Source organism: Eupeodes corollae, chromosome 2 (genome assembly GCF_945859685.1).
Source record: "Eupeodes corollae chromosome 2, idEupCoro1.1, whole genome shotgun sequence".
NCBI classification, from domain to species: Eukaryota; Metazoa; Arthropoda; class Insecta; order Diptera; family Syrphidae; genus Eupeodes; species Eupeodes corollae.
In genome coordinates this window covers 86,911,576-86,928,197 of record NC_079148.1, presented here as the reverse complement: position 1 = coordinate 86,928,197, position 16,622 = coordinate 86,911,576, and the positions used below count along the sequence as shown (strand labels likewise).

At 35.8% G+C, this 16,622-nt stretch overlaps 1 protein-coding gene and 1 long non-coding RNA gene across 5 annotated transcripts in view; both read left to right on the top strand.

Annotated features, from left to right (window-relative positions):
- Positions 1-16,622, top strand: part of LOC129947596 (diencephalon/mesencephalon homeobox protein 1-A-like) — a 147,183-nt gene that overhangs the window by 80,736 nt on the left and 49,825 nt on the right. The window lies entirely within an intron of this gene.
- On the top strand, positions 5,992-6,479 carry LOC129947597 (uncharacterized). The gene is made up of 2 exons (XR_008781735.1): positions 5,992-6,072; positions 6,209-6,479. It is a non-coding gene; the product is annotated as an uncharacterized LOC129947597 (long non-coding RNA).

The window sequence follows — 16,622 nt, the reverse complement described above, 5'->3', positions numbered from 1 at the left end:
GTCAAGATTTATTCTTAACTCCTTCAACTAATAGTACAATCCTGTCCTTGAACTGCCGTTGCGAGGAATTGACAAATTAGACACACTGATTCGGATTTAAAACTTTAAACCCCCTTAATTCCTAAAGTTACTCTTACTAACTTAAGGTAGCGTTACAGTCCGGGCAGACCTGGGCCTCTGTCCTCAACTTACATTCGTCTCTAGCCAGCTCGGCCCCTAGCTGTCTCCAGTTTCGCACGGGACCAAAAAATCACCCAAAGAATTTTTCTCTGGGCACATCCTAACACGCTCTCATCTTTCTTTGACAGGGTCCAGGCATCAGCGCCATAAATGAGTACAGGGATAATGCTGGGATATAGATGGTGAATTTAGAGAGGACTTTCCTACTCAATTGCCTTCGAAGTCCAAAGAAGCAGCGATTTACTTTTGCAAAAGTTATTCTTCGTTTGATTTCAGCGCTGGTGTCATTGTTTATAGCTGTGCATAGCTAGACAAAGTCCTTAACTACCTCAAAGTTATAGATGTCCATGGTGACGTTTTGTTAAGCACGTCGTTGTTCAATGTCCTTTTTTGATGACAGCATATACTTGGTGTTGCCCTCATTGACCTCTAAACCCATCTTCTTCGCTTCCGTCGCAATGTTCAATGACGCTCCACTGACATCACACTTTGATCTTCCAATTATGTCAATATCATCTGCGTACCCGAGTAATTGGATGGACTTTTGGAAGATTGTTCCCCTAGTGTTCACAGTTAACTTTTGCAAAATTCTTTCCAGAAGTGCATCGTCGTGTCTACACCCTTTTTGACATCAGTTGCATCATTGAGATCTTTTCCGACCTTGATAGTGGAGCGTGGATTCCCCATCATCATTCTGCACAAACGAATAAGTTTGACAGAGATGACAAAACAGACATTGTTCTGTAGAGCTCGTCCCTATACATGCTGTCATACGCGGCTTTAAAATCGATAAAGAGATGATGGGTATCGATTAGTCCTGGGTTTTTTCCAAGATCTGCTGTTGTGTGAATATTTGTACGATTGTGGACTTTCCTGGTCTGAAGCCACACTGATAAGAACCTATTAGTTTGTTGACAAACTGCTTCATAAGTTTACATAATAGGGCAGTGAGGATTTTATATCCAATATTAAGGAGACTGATGCCTCTGTAGCCTCTTTCTTATGTATCGGGCAAACTATGCTGAGATTCCACTCATAGGGCATGCTTTCTTCCGACTATAGTTCGGCAGTTTAGATATAGCTATCTTCACTTTGTCGAGGTCGGGTACGCGGAATTGTTAATCTGCGTCGCCTAGGTTGAGTGGTTTTATCTCCCTTACAGCGAAATTCGGTTCTTCATCGCCGTTATATAGTTTGAAGAAGTGGTATTTTCATATTCTCAACGGCTGCGATGCTCCTCTGATCGTCCTTACAGGAAGTTACACACTCGTAGAAATATTTGAAAGTGAACTAACAGAGCACTTTTTTCCCTGCAAAATTAAATATAAACAAATAAAATGTGTACCTAATGGCGTTGACTAAGCTAAAGAAGGTTTTTAAATTTAAATACGAACAAAAATGGTCATAGAATTTCCGAATTTTTAAATCGTTTTTCCTAAACGACAAACAAAAATACCTAAACATCGTCCACCCTTTTAAAAGTGCATAGCGAGGAGCATTTCAAATGAAAATTATCATTGCCAAGCGAAACGAGTAAATATATATTTTTTAATTTGTCAACAAAGAAACAATAAAATGATTTAGTTACACATTTTTAAGTACATTTGGTAATGAAAAACAAGCTGTTACTATTTTTTAAAAAGAAAACAATTTATCGAAATTTAGAGACGTTGTCAAGGCATGTTTTAAACTAGAGTCTAGTAAAATGTCTTGATCGTTCGTTTTATTATCCATTGAACACTTGGAATAAGCATTTGTTTTGATAGCTAATTTTTTATTTTATTGCGGCAACTTGGAATGCAAATAATGTTACAAATAATACATAAACTCTCAGTTAATTACTTTTATCAGCTCCAGATGTATTTTAAAGGGATTGGGACAGCCTTAAGATCACTTAAAGTGTTTTTTTTTTATTTCAAATGGTTCCATAGGACCTCTGAAATTTGATAGTTAAGTTAAGGTTAAGTTTTGAATTTTAATATAAAAGGTATTTTTAATTTGCTACTATGCTTTATTATCCACTAAGTAAAATTTACAATTTGTATGTTCCTGCGAAACCTAAGAAGAAGATTGTACTTAGGATTATATTTAAATAGTTAGATAGAGTCAGCTATTGTTAACATTAAGAGATTAATAAAAGTAACATTTAAAAATACATTTCATAATTCAGTTTACATTTTTATTAGTATTTTAAAGGATTTAAATTTAAAAAGAAATATTTTAATTGCTTTTTTCTTGTTTTGTATTTTGTATTTGTTTAATTTCTTGAGGCATTGAATTGATGATTGTTGGGACAACGTATGCCAACTGTATCTTTTCATATGTGTTGTAGTATCGTGGTTTGTAAAGTACACCTCGTGCGCGTTATCTGGTTGTTAAGACGAAAACCAAGCTTTTATAGTCGCAAAAGAAATACTTTTTTTTTTATATAGCGGCTTAAAAATTCTGAAATTTATTTAGTTTATTTATATATGTACATATTTTTATAATGTGTTTTCATATTATATTACCTTGGTTTACAATTTGTATTTTAATATTTTACTTTAAAATAATTTTACAAAAAGAAAGGTTTTTAAATATTTCAATATGTAGTCTTTCTATTCAGATTTCGGATACAAAAATGAGGTAAAGGAAAGCGAAATAGGTTAAGTTGAGTTTTGCACATTGCAAATTGCAACAGCTGCAATAAAGGTCAGGGTTGTCTTCGAAGTATTGGGTAAACTTACTGCGACAATGCAGATGTCGCTAACATACCGCCCCCAGTAAGCTGACTACAACCCGTATCTGGCTTACTCTCTTGTTCCCTGCCAGCAATGTCTAGAACTGCTAACTTCACCGAAGGCCGCTCGTACACACCATGCTCCGTTTGAACCTTTGCTCGGCGTACCTGTCCGTCCTTTGCGGTAACAACATCAACTACTCGTCCTTTTGGCCAACAGTTTCTTGGCAGGTCGTTATCTACTATGATAACCAGGTCACCCTTTGTAATTGGCTTTGTTTTGATGAACCATTTTGATCTCTTATTGAGTGTTGGTAGGAACGCTTTAACCCATTTCTTCCAAAAAATATCAGCTAACATTTGTGATTGTTTCCAACTCTTTCGCAAATCCAAATTTACCGGATCACAAGGTATTTTCAATCCATTTGAACTACCGAGAAGGAAATGGTTTGGCGTTAGCGCTTCATCATCAGTCACATCTAAGGAAACAAATGTTAAAGGTCTGGAATTTATAATATTCTCAACCTCAATAAGTGCACATCGCAAGCTTTCGTCTCCAACTTTTCTCGAAGAAAGAATTTTGTAAAGTACGGTTTTTATTGATCGTACGAGCCTTTCCCATGCACCACCCATGTGAGGAGTGGTGGGTGGATTGAAATTCCATTTTAATTCTGCTGTCACGAACTCATCAGCCACCCGACCCAAGTCAACCTGTTTTAATTCCTCTTTCAACACCTTTTCTGCGCCTCGGAAATTGGTACCATTGTCGCTATATATCTCCAAAGGTGTCCCACGACGAGCCATAAAATTCCGTAGACACATGATAAATGAATCTGTAGTCAAACTATGAGCTATTTCTACATGCACTGCTCGAATAGTTAGGCAGGTGAATAATGCACCCCATCTTTTCTCATTTCGTCTTCCTACCGTCACTATAATCGGTCCAAAAAAATCCACCCCAACGAATGTAAAAGGCCTACAAAACGCTGATAACCTAGCCTTTGGTAAGTTGGCCATTTCAGGAACTTGAGGACGAGCATTCTGAATCTTACAAGCTTGGCAGTCTCGTCTTACAGACTTAAGCAATGCTCTCAGCTCCGAAATATGAAATTTTTGACGTATTTCGTTCAAGGCCGTTTCATGATTGAGATGATGATATTTTCGGTGGTAATCGTCAACTACCAAGCTAGTTATGCAATGCGTCTTAGGTAAAATAATTGGTGTTTTACAGTCTATATTTACGAAGTCGGCGAAAGCAGTGCGTCCTTGCATTCTCAATACTCCGTTTTCGTCCAAAAACGGAGAGAGTTTTCTGAGGGGGCTGCTACTGGAAAAAGGTGACGTTTTTCTCATAGTTCGGTGTTTTAGATTTTGTATTTCTTCAAAATAAACTTCTGATTGAGCTTGCCGAAAAAGTAGCATTTGTGATTTTTTGATTGCGTCTGACGATAAAACAAAATCGTGAAGTTTGCTCCAGGACTGCATTTCAGGATTTCTTTGCTTTAAAATATTTTCACTTTTTCCTAGATTTCTTCGCTTTTCTTCTACTTTTTTTTTTAATCGTTCAACATACATGAAGACATACGCCATAGAACGCCATAATTTTCTCCAACTTCCAAAACGACTCACCTCAATTAATTTACATGAGTTTTCAATTGCATTAATTTGCAGCAAATAAGGTCTATATTCACTTCTGTCTATTGTTTCTATTTGTGGCATTTGTGGCCATTCACTTTGATTTTTGTGAAGAAAAGCAGGTCCTTTGAACCATTCATCGGATGAATCCCAGTTGGGATCTGAATTCCATTTTGTTGCCTTATCTGCCACATTCATTTTGGAGGGAATCCACTTCCAGTCCAAAACACTAGAAGACTCCAAAATTTCACCTACTCGGTACATAACGAACTGTTGAAAATTTCGAGGGTCAGTACGAAGCCACGACAGCACGGTCCTTGAATCACACCATAAAAATTTCTGACTCATGGAAAAACGATGTGCGTTACATATCGAATTCATAAGTCTCACCCCTAGAACAGCAGCCTGCAATTCTAACCTCGGAATTGATAATGGTCGCCTTGGAGCAACTTTGGTTTTAGCGCTTACTATGGCCGTTTCGATTTTATTTTCGTATTCAATGCGAAAGTAAGACACGGCAGCATATGCATTCTCGCTTGCATCGACGAATGTGTGAAGTTGAATTGACGTTTTAGTTTGGTTCAAGTTAAGAGAATAACATCTTGGAATCTGGAGTTCAGCAACTTGAGGCAACAACATCTGCCACCTCAACCATCTTTCATATAAGGCTTCAGGTAACTCATCATCCCAACCTAATTCTGAACGCCAAATATCTTGTAGGAGCACCTTTACAAAAACAAGAAAGTGAGAAAGAAATCCCAGTGGATCGAATATCGACATCAATATTTTAAGAACTTCACGTTTTGTTGGCACTTTATTTTCAATAATAACTTTTCTGTTAAGGCTATACAAGTTTAAAACATAAGTAAACGTGTCAGACGATGTATTCCAATGCATGCCTAAAACCTTTTCGGTTGCCACCATGTTTGTATCATGCATTCCAAAAACCTTTGAGGAAGCTGTTGATTTCGTTTTCGTTCCATCTTCTTTCAGGGCTTCAAGGACGGTGGTAGAATTCGACATCCAATTCCTTATATGGAAGCCGGCATCTGCATGTATAGATTTAACGTCTCTAGCCAGTTGAATGATGTCATCTATGGAATCCATACTATCGATGAAGTCGTCTACATAATGATGTTGTAATATAGCCTCAACGGCTCTTGATTTTGTTCTTGAAAAACGCAATGCATTTTGATTTTTTACATAATGAGCAATGCACGGTGAACAGCTAGCACCAAACGTCAAAACTTGCATCTCATACACACTAGGAGCACGCATTGCTTTATTGTCCCTCCACAAAAAACGTTGAACCGACCTGTCTTCTTTGCGCACTGACACCTGATGAAACATTTCGGCTATGTCGCCACAAATTGCGAACCTTCCACAACGGAAACCATATAGGACGTTTGTGATTGGTACTAATTGGTCTGGCCCTTTCAAGAGAAAATCGTTAAGTGAAACACCGTCACATTTCGCAGCTGCATCCCACACGAGCCTTACCTTTGATGGTTTATTCGGATTTCTCACTATAAAAATTGGTAAGTACCAAACACGGCGATTCACTTTTAACTCATCATCGGACAATTTTTTTGCATAACCTTTGCTTACTAAATTCAAAATCTGCTCATTTAAATTTTCACTCAGCCGAACATCCTTTTGAATTTTTCGATCTAGTATTTGAAAACGATTAAACGCCATGGAATAGCTGTCAGGCAAATTGAATTTATCGTACTTCCAAAGAAGACCGACTTCATATTTTTTTTCGATACGAACACACGTTTCTTCAAGAATTCTGATGGCCTTTTTTTCTTCTGTGGATACCATTTGAAGCGTTGGAATGCGTACACCGATGTTTTCAATTGAAAAGAAGTTTTCTACAAGTTGATGAAGCTCTGTATCATTCTGGTTTTGAAATATATTCAATGCAAATTCAGTGTTTTTAAAATTTGTTTGTATGTCTTTTTCAGGACCATGAACACACCAACCTAGGCGCGTTTTAGTCACCATTGGTTCGGACCAGTTGCCTTCAAACACTCTCATTGATACGCCAAGTTTCCAATTGTCCATTCCAATAAGAATTCTTGGTTGAGCCATGTCATACGAAGGAATAGGCAAACCTCTCATGTACGAATAACGATTTTGCATAATATGACTCGATACGGATTGTTTTGGTAGCCCTAAATTGTTTACGGTGCGAACGTTGTGGAGGGTGAATCTCTGGCATCCTTCAGAGGAACCTGATATGCCCAATGTGACGATACGTGAGTTTTCTTCAACGCGTGTAGTTTCGGAAGTCCACTTTAAACAAAGATTTTCGGACCTCCCTGCAAGGTTCAGGTCACAAGCGAGTTCATCGTCAATCAACGTCAGGGATGAGCCTCCGTCCAGGAAAGCAAAGGTGTTACACGTTTTATTTATTCCATAAAGCTTCACTGGAATAATTCTAAAAAGGATATTGTTTTGTATATTATCGTCGCAGCGGTTGTAATGGCATCCTAAAGTTGAGCCAATTTGCATCCTGGGGGGAGTACTATCAGCAGCTGAATTATGTAAAAGCTTGTGATGTTTTCTTGTGCATCCGTCCACTCCACACAATAGTGTTGATCGACATCGCGCGTGAGAGTGTTTTTTTAAGCACGTGTGACATAAATTGTTCTTTTTTACGGCATTCCATCTTTCAGAACGTCCATATCGTTTGAATTCGTAGCAGAAATCCAATGGATGGAAATCGTTACAGACATAACATTGTCTCGTGCTACTTTCACGATCTATGTTTGATGTAGGTGCTTTGACTACGTCGTGAGTGAAGAAGTGATTACTACGTCGTTCCAGTTTGTCTGTGCGCACGATTGGCGTTGTGACGGTACAAGCAGCTTCCGCAATTTCGCTTAACCAATTTGAAAACTCTGGCAGTGTGGGTGATTGTAAATCTTTTGAAAATAGGGCCCAGTTCAACAAAAGATGTGGAGTAAGCTTATCAACAAATTCCTTGAGAAGCGTGGGGTTGTTCAAGTGGGCTGTCATCTGTGATGCTTCCATTACGGCACACACATTTTGGATCGCGAGCGCATATTCTATAAGCGTTTCCATTTTATCAGCTTTAGGAGGTGCTTGGTTTTTTGCTTTGGCAATCATGGCGTGAAGTACGTGCTCTGGTCTACCGAAACGCATTCGAAGAGTTTTAATTATATCTGGCACCATCGATGGCAATAAGAGGCGATTCTTTACTGTCTCAAGTGCACTGCCACGTAGGCATTTTTGCAGGCGCATTAAGTTTTCGGCGTGAGTATAACCGGCGAGGTTTGTGCTGTGCTCAAAGGAACTTATAAAAATTGGCCACTCCTCAGGATGACCATGGAAGAGTGGCAGGTCCTTTGATATCACTTGTCGAGTCGCTAACTGAGATGGTAAAAGCGTATTTTGTTGAGGTTCGGAATAAGTAGGGTGAATTTGACCACTTGGTGTAGGGTTTTCTACTTGTAATGGAACAAGGTTGCTTGGGTTGGGCTGCTTTTGAGGAACGATAACAGGTTTTGGTTGTATTTTTTCTTTAGCAAGGGTGTTAGCTGCACCAGAGACTGGGATATTAGCTGGGGTATCTTGGACCCATTTTTCTGTTAATTGGCTACGATCTACCGACTTACCTTGGATGTTTTCTTCATCTGAACTGCTTAGTTCTTCGAGAATTTTGTACTTATCTGTTAAGTACTTTTGCAAGTTTGCTTCTCGAAGGACTTTTTCTTCTTCGAGTCTTTTCAAGAGAAGATCTCTTCTTTTCCGGGATTTGGATGTTTCCTTGGACGCCACAGTGGAGATGATGGAACGAGCAGGTGAATGGTGGCTTGATGACCTTTGACAGGCTTCGCATACCCAACTTCTGTCGTTAACAGAAGAACCGACGTTGACGCATTGGAAATGAAACCATGTGGAGCATTTGTCGCAAGCTACTATTTCAGGAATGTCGGGCTCACGGCAGAGCTTACAACTATTACCAGCATTTGGCGTTGATGTTGATTTTGGAGCAGATTTGCTCGACATAACTTGTATAATCAGTCAAGAATTTTTAAGAAATGTTAAGACGAAAACCAAGCTTTTATAGTCGCAAAAGAAATACTTTTTTTTTTATATAGCGGCTTAAAAATTCTGAAATTTATTTAGTTTATTTATATATGTACATATTTTTATAATGTGTTTTCATATTATATTACCTTGGTTTACAATTTGTATTTTAATATTTTACTTTAAAATAATTTTACAAAAAGAAAGGTTTTTAAATATTTCAATATGTAGTCTTTCTATTCAGATTTCGGATACAAAAATGAGGTAAAGGAAAGCGAAATAGGTTAAGTTGAGTTTTGCACATTGCAAATTGCAACAGCTGCAATAAAGGTCAGGGTTGTCTTCGAAGTATTGGGTAAACTTACTGCGACAATGCAGATGTCGCTAACACTGGTGTTAAGGTTGTTGCCATGCTATTCCAGTTCATCTTGAAAATTTGCTCGACTTTAAGTACTCGGAATTTGTTTTCAGTTTGCTGTCCATTATTTTGTTGTATTTTTCTTAGGGATGAATTTTTAAGTTTTTGAAGCTTCTTGATGTGTGTTGGTGCTGCATTTCCCCAAGCGAATATGCCATATCTCAGCTTTGTCTCTAGAAATGCGTAATAAACTTGTCACAGCATATCCTCAGTAGCATGGTTCTTTAAATACGAAAGTGCGTAGAGACCCTCTTTCAGATCAGTACGTAGCTTGTCTATATGTTTGTCCCAAAAGAAATGGCAATCAATAACAACTCCAAGATATCTATAGAGTTCAACAACTTCAATGCATATTGTCGGCGTGATTGGACAGAGATCATTCCTGGAATATAATTGTTTGTCTGTTTTTTTTTTTTTTGACATGTGAACTTCGGATATGCATAAGTTTTGTCTTATAGAAGTATTTATTACCAATCCGTTAACGTGACACCATCGAACACCAGCATCGAATTCGTTTTGCATTATCATTGTGGCCGATTCAAGAGACCTATCGCGAACAACAATTGCAGTGTCATCAGCAAATGGGATACTTAACTTGAAAACACTAAGACTTTCGTTGGTTTAAGGGATGATCATAAGCCGTCCCAAATTAGATCCTTGTGAAACTCCATATTCGACATTCTTTTCTTCACTGTTAACATCTTTATGAGGGAGATCTTTTGATTGTGAAGATAGTCCGACATCCAATCACCCAACCTCCAATTCCTATTTTTGCTAACGCTTCCAAAAGTTTCGAATGGTTGAGTGTCTCAAAAGCTTTGCTAAAATCCATATTTTTGCTAACGCTTCCAAAAGTCTCAAAAGCTTTGCTGAAATCCATAAACAGTACAAGTACGTTTTGTCCAAAATTTAAGCTCTCGTTTATACAGTCAGCAAATTCACAAAGCAGTTGTCCTGTATTTTTGTTCTTTTGAAACCCGTACTGACTTTTTGATAAGTGAATACTTTTCGATGAAACTTTGCAATCTGTTAACAACTATTCCTTCAAGACACTTTTCGAGGACAGGAAGTATTGAAATCGGTCTATAATTTGTTAGTTGGTTCTTTAATCCACTTTTGTAGATCGGTCTTAGAACAGCAGTATTAAGATGTTTATGTATTTTTACATCGGTTAGGCTTATTTATTATTTTGCACAATATTGGAGGAAATAAATCACTATTATTCTTAATGTCGACCGATCTTATTCCATCTATTCCAGACTTATTCGCCCCAAGTGACTTTATAATCGTGTTAACCTCACAATCATCTGTAGCATATGAAATATTATGTTTATTGATGAAAATTTGTGTGTATGGATGTTTTCAAATCACAGTTTTCCTCGGATTTATTTTAAATTTCTTGAATTAGTTCTTATAAGAATTAGATTTTTGGATTAATAAAGCCTTATTTATTTTGTTTCGTAAGATCTTGTAATCGTTTTCATAGCTTTTGTATTTCCATTTTCGATACAATATGTCTCGTTTTGTACAGTCAGCAATGAGTTCTGATGTTATCCATGGGTTGTTTGTTCGTGTTTTTCAATTGCTTGTAGTGACTATTGGTTTTATGTATATATCTTTAAGTTTGGAAGCGAAAGCATTAGCATTTTCCTCTTTTAAAACAGAAATCCATTTTTCTTCCCGAATAAGTTGGTTTAATTTATTATTGTTTATGTGAGTACTACTAATAAACTGTTTTTCAGCGTGTCTTTCAGTTTTAATGTAACACCGTGTTGGGTAGTGTTCTGTAGTTTTGTTTTAAATTACCACAATGTAAATTGGATTATCTACTTTACTAACTAAGATGTGATCCATCAAGGACTTAGTTCCATTTCGTGGATCAATTCTCGTGCACTTTGTTATGACGTTTAAAGGTCTGAACGATGATAGCATCTCCAAATAATCTTTTACATAGCTTATATTTAGTTTAAATTTTTCTCATCAATATTTAGATAGATAGATAGATTAGATTTATTGTTTCTTTTCTTGTTTATGTACATAAATCGATAAGCATGGCTTTGCCGTCTGTCTGATTGACATGAAATTAAACATTTTATAATAAGTTTTTTTTTTCACAATAAATAAAAATAAATGATAAATATAATAAATACAATTCTCTGTTTTCTCTTTAAAAAAGTTAAAAATCTTCATTAATAATTTGGCTTCTATATTTTATAGCTGTTTGATAAAAATTAAACAATAAGTTTATATCATTTTCGCAGTTGAGTTGTGCTAAAACTTCTTCTTCCGGTATTAAATTGCTCCCAAGTAAATATCTTCGGATTTCTTTTAGAATTGGGCACCTGCCAATGAAATGGATGATATCTTCTCTCTCTGATAGGTTGCAAAGACTACAGTAGTAGTATAGTAAATCAGTGCGGTGAGGGATATAATTAAGTCGAATAAGTTCTCCTCTCATTTTAAAGATCGCAGATATGATTTTATTACTGTTTTCGTTATGCCTCAAAATGCTATATGTAGCTCTGTGTAATGACGAAGTACCTACATTTAAGCAGTCAGCTCTGTATTGCTCATCTAATTTTGAAATCAGGTTGTTGATTATATCTTTACAGTATCTTTCATTTGCATTTAGGCGATTGAACTCCATTTCGCTGTAGGTTGCAAGCTCTTCTAACTTTTTGTACCATAGTGTTCTTTTCTCTATTACCTTTCTTGCAATAATTTTCGGAAGTCTCTCCTCCGGTAATTAAAAATAAAAATAAATAAATTGGGTGGCGCGACAGTCCATTGAGAACCAAGGCCTAGTGACTTACAACTCTCAACCATTCCTGTGTGCGAGTAATGTTGTCAGGAATGGAGGGGACCTACAGTTTATATGCCGACTCCGAACGGCTAATTTTGAGAAAGCACTTTTTCATGACAATAGTTACTCTTGGAGAAGTTGTCAATTCCTCGCAAGAGGCAGTACCCGTGAAAAGATTTTAGATGGCATAGGCAGGGATCGAACCCAAGACCTCTCGCATGACAGTCCAACGCACTAACCATCATGCCACGGGTACCACCCTCCTCCGGTAATTGCAGGACTTTAATTACATATTCTGCGTGTAGCTTTAAAGTTTTAATGAAAAGTGGTGATAATCCTTTTTCAATGTTTATCATATAGTTGGGCGTTGTGCTTGGCAGATTGAAACATCTTTTGATATAGTACCTCAGCAGTTTCTCCACTGTTTCATACTGGCAGTATCCCTAAGATTGTGCTGCGTACAACATCACCGACTCAGGTACAGATTGAAAATTAAATTAAATTAAATGATTTGAAAAACACCTCTTCCAGGTAGCAGATATGGCACTTTTAGCTTTTATTAGTTTTTCTTTTAAGTGGGATTCCTTACTCAGATTGCAATTTCTACATGCTCTTTTCTTAAAAATCATGACTTTTGACTTGGTTAGATTAACTGTAAGATTCCATAATTGGCAGTACGAATCAAGACGGTTAATCATAAGTTGCAAGGATTCTGGTGAGTATGCAAATAAAACCACATCATCTGCAAATAAAAGAGCTTTTATCAAATTTCCATCTATGCCTCCTGGTAGAGAGTCGGTAAGGACGTTGATGTACATGGCAAAGAGATACGGACTAAGTGTACATCCTTGTCTTACTCCCATTGTTGTCTGAAACCATTCAATTATGTTCCACACAGCCGATTAATTGTCTTCGTATAAGCTTTCGAGAACACTTCCAAATTTTTGACTCATTCTAGCATTGTATAGCTTATATATTAAAGCTTTTCGGTCGATATTGTCAAAGGCTGCCTTGAAATCTACAAAGAGGGTGTATAATTTTTTTCCTTGGTCCACTAATATAACCGCGATGTTTTGCAGTACAAATATGTTATCTACTGTTTATAGTAGCTTTTCCGGAACCCAGCTTGACATTCCTTAATAAGATTATTGTTTTCAATCCAGTTTAACAATTTCGTGAATACCTTATATGCAGAATTTAAAAAGGTTATGAATCGGAAATATGATTGCTTGTTTGAACTGAGTACATATTTCTCCTTTTTCAAACATTTTGTTAAAAATCGCAGCTAGCGTATTGATAAAGTTGTCCGTCGCATATTTGAGACATCCTATGGGGATCCTATCCGCTCCAGGTGCCTTTCCATCTTTAAGATATTTTAAAGCTTCACAAACTTCATCTTGAGTAATAGGTGCATCCAATATTTTATTTGCATAAAAGGGTGTTGCATAGTGAATAAATGGTATATTAGTGTTTGAATTCAATAGCGTTTGAAAGAAAAATATATATATATACCACCCATAAAAATATATTCTTCATTTTTCTTCATTTCATTTAAATCATTACCAAGTTCTTCAATAAATGAAACGTTACTTAAACCAGGAGGTCTATATATTGCAATCAAATTTGTTGTTTATTTTCCTCTGTGAACTGGATTTTAATGCTTTCAAAAAAAATTGATGACGAAGGTACTATTTGGTGATTTATATTATTACGAATAAACATTATAATTCCTCCTCCTCTTTTTTACTACTCCGATGTCATCATCTTTATAATATTTGTTTCTACCAAAATAGTAACATCTAATTCATTTATAAAGTTCATATTCAAGCAGAAAGTACTCCAACGTAGACGCATCCTAATTCCTAATTTGCTACTGTACTCAAATCTTAAAACTTTTCTATCTAAATATGCTACACTACTGCCATTTTGGAATTATTTGCTTCAATAATATTAAACTAATTAGGCATAACAGACTACTGATGTTTTTTATATTATTGTTTTTTTTTTTTCTTTTGTTTAAAAACTCAGGTCCTGAGAAAGTGAATTGTGTCATCTAGTGGTTACCATTGTTGCACCCACATTTTTCTTTTAAAGTGTTCCTTAAAAGTAAAACATTCATGTTTTTTAATAAATCGATGGCCCTAGGAGAATCCGAGAGCAGAGGCTTGGTTTTCTTGCTATAATATAGGAGGTTGGAAGAGCCCCTCAATAACATAATGCCATACACCCTTGTAAAATCCATAATATTGTTCATTGTCTATAAAGAGTATATGCGTAGTGTGAGAGGGGGTTGCATAAAAGAATAAACCACACATTTCTGTTCATACCAAAGTATATTTCAAGAGGCAATTATTAGGGGTATGAATGGCAATCATTGCAAATCATGGAAATATAACAAACATACAAAAATGGCGACACAGACGAGCTACCTACCTTACCTACTCTTACCCAATGTCCCATTGTTTTAACTTGCTCGAAAATAAAAAAGTTCTCTTGTGCATGCCGTTGGGGTTGTTGGATTTATATGTGTGTGTGTCTGGTGTGCCAATAAACATGGCTGGGTAATTGGCAATTGTACAAAGGCATTAACAGTTCATTTAGCAACGATATGACGGGTCTTATTTTTTTAATTGGATAATGTAATTTAATTTGATGAATTGAGAGTTAAAGAATTTGAGTAGATATAAAAGCTTGGAATCTGCAACACTCGTTCGGATCAACTGACTATATACTGGTTAGGTGAATGGGCCACAATTATTTGTTCATATGACGAAAAAGCACGATGGCAAAAAATAACTAATTTTTACATAGAAAGAATACCAAACACATACAGCGATTCCAATTTGTTTATTTAATTCATTGGAATTAGAGTACCACGAATCTGATTTTTTTGAGGTTTGAACATATCATAATTTGTTTTTAAAACAAAGAAAAACTTTATTAAGTGTATAATTAAAAAGTAAAGAAGAGGCTGGGATGCGATTCACACTGATAACTTCCCATTCCATCAGTCTATTTGTCTTTCATAATTCTTTAACAAAATATTCATAACAATATTTTGTGTGAGATAAATAATTTGAAGTCAATATTTTTGCTTGTTCTAATACTTCTTATACTTGGGTTGAAACCCATTTTTTCGTGTTTTGTTTAAAAAGTTGTCAGTTAAATTTTTCTTAAAAGTTAACTTAAATTAATATTTTGCATATAATAAAATAGTTTGATCTAAAAATCTATTTTTGTTAACAAAATTTTTAGTTGAAAACTAATTTTTACCAATTAACAATTAAATGAAAGTTATGTTTCTAATATAAATAAATACAGGTTGTGATTTTCTAATAAAAGTTAGCACATATTGAAATAATTTTGAAGTGAATACGTTTATTTATTCAAGAAATATCGAATATTCATTTTTTGGGTTATCTTAAAATTGCTTTGGTAAAAAAAACACCCACTTAATGTTTTTGAGAGTCCTTTCTGCATTATTATCTGTATAACAAAAGTTATTTGAAGTCGATATCTCCATTTGTTCTTGATATATAGACGGAAGAAAAGCTTTCCGAACGCAGTAACATACATCTCACTAAAAATCTTTTATTTCGACTCCAGGGACCTTTTCAATTCGACATATCGGACCGATTACAATAACTTCCTAAGGGAAGTGAATACATTTAAATGCGGAATAATTTCTGTACCTTTACTTGAAATTATGAACACCAAGAACAATGAACATGCACCAGAATTTATCAATTTGATGTGACTTCTTATTGCTTGTATCCATAGACATATCGATTGAATTACATTAAGATCTTATCTCATGACCTAAATGATTTGACAGCTTGCCTTTTTATTTATTTATCTGTATCCTTTAAAAAAATAAAAAAAACATTGCTTGGATCCGAAATATCTATTAATATAGACAAAACAAAAACATAAAATTTAATCAAGTGCGAAAAAAATCAACAATCCGTGAACCAAAACGAGCTATCTTACTCCCCAAGAGACATTCTACGAAATTAATTTCTTAGATTAGGTCGAATTGCGTTGATTTCACTTTGTATCTACGAGTATCTATCTTTCTGCATTGCCCTTGCCATCTCGCCCGATCTCACTTCGTCTCATTACCAACCCACTTGGCACAATGTCCTTTTGTCTTGTGTTAATCATCATCATTTGCAAATTGAACGTGTGCTTTGCGATTCTACCCTAATCATTTCTTCCCTCAGATCGATGTAACACGAAATTATAGTCAATAGGGCGTTTTCTAAAAATCCTGTTTTAAATGGCAGGTGGATAAGTGTACGAGAGTGGAATGAAAGTAGTACAAGCAAATAGATAAACTGTTGATGGTTTTTCCTATAAGACAACTTCATACTGGGAAACTCGTTACAAATATTGCTGCTTAAGTGTTTTTTTTTTTTGTATAACTTTGTTCCGTGATTTTCACTTCGGCGCGATGTTTACAAGGACTCCTGGGAGAATGGATTAAGGACTCAACAAAACAAATGTCCTACTCGTCTAGTTTTTTTTTTCTACATGTTGTAATTTTCTAAGTGGATTAAATTGAAGTGAGTCCTGCGTAAGGAAGCGCGATTGCGTGTCTCACGGGATGAATTCAATTGGTTTGTTAACTTTGCGAAATGAGTGTTATAGGTATTGCAACATACCTTTTCGATAAGTTTATCCTTGGCATGGTTGAGGTTTATGAATAGCTTTGGTTTGCGAAGGATGGAAAAGGTCGTAGATCTATTAAATCGTTGGTTATACTCTCCACATCTCTTGATTGTGTCTCAAGATGAGGTTATTTGTGA